The 4,486-nt window shown below is 45.1% G+C and overlaps 1 protein-coding gene across 1 annotated transcript in view; it reads right to left on the reverse strand.

Annotated features, from left to right (window-relative positions):
- Positions 1-4,486, reverse strand: part of LOC109288223 (beta-galactoside alpha-2,6-sialyltransferase 1-like) — a 148,327-nt gene that overhangs the window by 131,064 nt on the left and 12,777 nt on the right. The gene's annotated exons all lie outside the window — the stretch shown is intronic.

Raw genomic sequence — 4,486 nt, forward strand, 5'->3', positions numbered from 1 at the left:
CCCCTGCATCCGCCCCCTCTTCCCGTCCCCGCTTGGCCGCCTCGGGAGGGTTTCTTTTGGCTCCAAGCGCCGCTGCCTCTCAGTTCCTGGAAGGACGCTGGAGCAGATCCCCGAGCCGCCCTCCCCCGGCAGCTCTGCCATAAGAGGGGGAAGTGGCGGCAGGGGTGCCCGGAGAACCCAGCAGCTTGCGTTGGCCCCCTGCCTGCGTCTCTGCCTTGGGCCGGGAGCAGCCGCAGAGGCCACTTAGCTCCATGAATGAAGTCCTGGCCTTGAACATCCTCCCCAGCTAACTTCCAAAGCAGGAGGGGAGGGATGCATCTGCTACAAGGGGGGTGCTCACTCTGCTGCTTGGACAAAGACTTAAAGAACAGCTCTGTCTAGCTTGGGGTCAGGAGGGAAGTGAGGCACCCCTGGGTTAAGTCCTGGGCCTGATGCTTATTCAGTTAGCAGAGAGACTTAGTCACGGAAGCCTTAAGTCAAGCAGAAGGCAGGTAGAGTTGCGCCTTTTAGACTAAATAGATATAGAGTTAGTTATATAGATATATATTTGCAAGCAATAATAAGTGCATATAACCCTGCCTGGCTTGGTGCATCTGTAAAGGCAGCATCTGATTAACTGAATTCCAGCTCACAAAAGATCGTGCTATCTATCATATATATCTATGTAGGTATACAGCTGTATCTATACAGATATCTACGTACCTGAACTCCAGCTCACAAAAGCTTGTTCTATATAGAGATATACATTTATAGATATAACTGAACACCGGCTCTCAAAACCTTGTGCTATATTTATTTTATAGCTTGTGCTATATATAAAGTAAACACCAGCTCACAAAAGCTTGTGCTATATATATCTATATTCTGTACCAATATAGATATCCATAATATAGAAATCTATATAGAGAGAGAGAGAGCACAAGCTTTTGTAAGCTGGACTTCGTAAAGATATACCAAGCTAGGAAGGGTTATAAGCACTTTGGAAGACAGAGCATTCAAACTTAATTTTGACTAATTTCGGAAATGATCCAAAATAAATAGGCTTTGATTCAAAAAGAACAAGTGCAAAACTCTGCACTTTGGTTACAATAATCACATGCAAAATGGGGAACCACCTAAGCAGCAGTTCTACTAAAATAATGTAGGTCATTGTGGGTGAGTAACTGAACTTGAGTGACAAGGTGATACTGCTGTAAAAAAAAACAACCCATCATACCAGTCTGTACAAACAGGAGTTTCTTATGTGAGACGCATTAAATAATCTTTATGTTCTATTTGGCATTGGTGAGGCCTCAGCAGAAATATCATGTGTGGCCTGGGGCACCACACTTCAACTAAGACATACACAAACTTGAGTCCCAAAGACAGAAACAACAAATTATTAGAGGTTTAGAAAACAAAATGTTTGCAGAATGACTGAAAGAATTGTGTTTGCTCAGTCCTGGGAAGAGAAGGCAAAAGGAAGACATGATAACAGTCTTCAAATATGTGAAAGCTTGCTACAAAGAAGAAGGTAAATTGTTCTTTGTGTCCTCTGGGTAAAGGACAAGAAAGGGCTTAAATTGCAACAAGATCACAGTAAACATTAAAAAAAAAATAGAAGAAGAATTAAGAACTAGACTAGATTTCCTAGGAAGGTGGTGGAAATTCCCTTACCGGAAGTGTTTAAAAATAGTTTAGGCAAACATCTGTCAGAAATAGTTTAAGTATAACGGATCCTGCCCTGGGGCAGAGGAATGAACTGGGTGACCTCTTGTGGTCCCTTCCAGCACTGTTTTCTATGATTTATGCGGACCATGTGCAAGTTGGGTGTCAAGTATTCCACAGAGTTTACAGTTAGAAGGAACAGTTACATCATCTAGTTTGACTTTATGTCTATCACAGGACATCACATTGCACAGACACCCCTGTATTAAGCCCTGTAACTTTCGTAAGACCAAAGCAGTCCAGTTCTTGGCAGGCTGAATTGTTCTGTACCAGAAGCAAAGAAGAAGACAGACTGGTGCTACCAATACTCAAGATCTCTACAATGGCAGGGAGTTGAGTAATAGGAGAGCTATGCACAGATGATTCTAGCAACTGACCTATAGGAGAGGGAAAAAACCTTAAAATACCTATCAATCAGATGTGGGGGGAGGAGGAATTCCTTTCCAATCCCACATCTGGGGAACAGCTGGACCTTAATCATGAGAGCAAAATACAACAACCAGGCATCTGAATGCTACATCTCAACTGGTAACCATCACTGCTTAATTACAACAGCAGCATTTTACAGTTTCTGCTTTGCTCATGTACAGATGATTAAAAGGTGCAAGGCAAAGGAAAAACAAAAAATGGAGAGGATTAGTTATGCATATCTACCTCATGGCATATGCTGTAATATTTGTAAAGCACTATGAAAACCTTGCATGAAGGGAGCTATGTAGTATGCAAATACTATAAAATGGATTACTGACAAATAGTGGAGTGTTATTCATGTTTATAAACTGTGGTGCTCAGTCTGGCAGAAAGATTAGCACTGACTTACAGAGATTAGTTTTCAAAACGCATACACTTGCGCTCTTATTCATCTTGCCCCATAATTTTGTATCCTATGATACAGAAATGGAAAAGACACATGCTGTTTTGGTAGCAGAGAATGTACTCATGTCACCAATGGGGTTGTTATTGAGGGGAAGTCTGTTTTCCTGACCAACATTGCTGCTGCTGCTGCTATGATGCAACCTCCCAAATGATCTCAATGTTGCCATAGATGCAGGAGAACCATTACTGAACATGTTTCCACCTGCAGATAAACAGAGGGAAAACTTCAGCCTTATTTTGGAAACCGTAATTCAAGGAACAGTAAGAGGTTATTGGAGATATTAGCTTTCCAAGAAACTTTACCATATTTTCTTAAATTACTCTTACTTACTGCCACTGAGGTGAGTGCTAAATTCTTGTTTGTAGAGTGGATGTAAAATTTGTCCATGGTATAATTTACTACGCAAGGTACAGGGAAGTTCAGAACCAGGTTCTAAACCATCGGTTCCCAACCTAGGGGTACATCCCAAATCAGGGTCTGCAAACCTAACAATGTCTTTCTACAACCCTGCAGACAGCCAAAGTGCAGCTTTCTCAAGACAAGTCAGTAAAAATAAAAGTCTAGATGCCATATAAAATTAGATCCTCTGCTGAAGTCAGTTAGCAGAGTTCCTAATGAAGAAAGGCATCTGGCCCAACAGTTTTCATTACTGCTTCATGGCTATGACCAATATACAGCCTTACTTGCTGCTATTATAAAACCAGGAGTTACAATAAAACAAGCACCAGTATTCACACAAGAGATAAATGATGAGAGCATGACCATGGCAGCTGCTAGTCAGGAAGGTTCTTGTATGTTGATCTGGATTTACTCAGTCACAGCTGAATGCATTGTACAATACCCTGGAGGCAAAGCTTTGGAATGGCATTTGTCTGGGCTTGTGTTTAAAGCCTAGTTCATTTAGGAGACTTGCACTTTCACATTTATTAAGCATACAGATGTTCACTTCTGTTGTACAGAAAATACCCTTTCAGTCTCAAAGATCATGAACGATATTTACAGAGACACTGGGCACAGGCAGACCTAGAGGCATGTTTTTCCTGTTTCCCATTTTGCTCATCCTGGTAGGCATGATTTATGCCAGGGGTTTTCAACCTCTTTTAAGAAGTGGACCATCAGCGATCGGACACAGAGCAGGGGAAGAGGGGCTTGCACAGGGCAGCTGCCACCCACCACCCTGTGCTGCCACCACTGGGCCCCACTTTACCACAGCCAATCACACATGCGACTCCATGGACTGCTGACAGGCCTCACACCTGGCCAATTGCATGCTGCCCATCAGCGACTGGTTGTGGAGCCACATGTATGAGTGGTTGTGGGAAAGTGGCGTGCGACAGTGCCACACAGTGATGGGCAGTGGCGGCAGTGGTGGATGGTGGCAGCGACCACCATCTGCGAGCTCCCCCTTGCCCTTATCTGGCAAGCCAGGCAGCACCTGTGTGGCCCACAGAGGGGCACCACTGCCCTCGCCCCCCCCACCCTGCTCCTGGGAGGTGACAGCACAGGGTGGTGGTTGGCTGCGCTCCATCCCTGCCCACCCGCACATAACCCCTAGGACCTTTCCATGCATACCCCCTGTTGACAGATCCTGCTTTATGCAACAGGCATAGCTGCTATCACAGTCCCAACACAAGCAAGCTCTACATCAACCTCCCTGGGAAGATGTCAGCTCAGCTGATTGTCTGATTGGCCCTGCTGATTGGCCCAGGAAATTTGAACCCGGGCTAATCGGCTGGCCAAGGCAGTCGGCTGAGGACGCCGGAGGGAGCACACGTACCCCTGGTATCCCCCAACCCTTGACCAGGGGACAGCAGCAGCAGCAGCAGCACCAACAGCACCAGCAGCAGCAGCAATGATCCGCAGCTGAGGGACAGCTGCGGCAACAAGCAGGTAAGCCGGGGA

This window comes from Gavialis gangeticus, unplaced genomic scaffold, assembly GCF_001723915.1.
Source record: "Gavialis gangeticus isolate Ggan-Ray unplaced genomic scaffold, GavGan_comp1, whole genome shotgun sequence".
NCBI classification, from domain to species: Eukaryota; Metazoa; Chordata; order Crocodylia; family Gavialidae; genus Gavialis; species Gavialis gangeticus.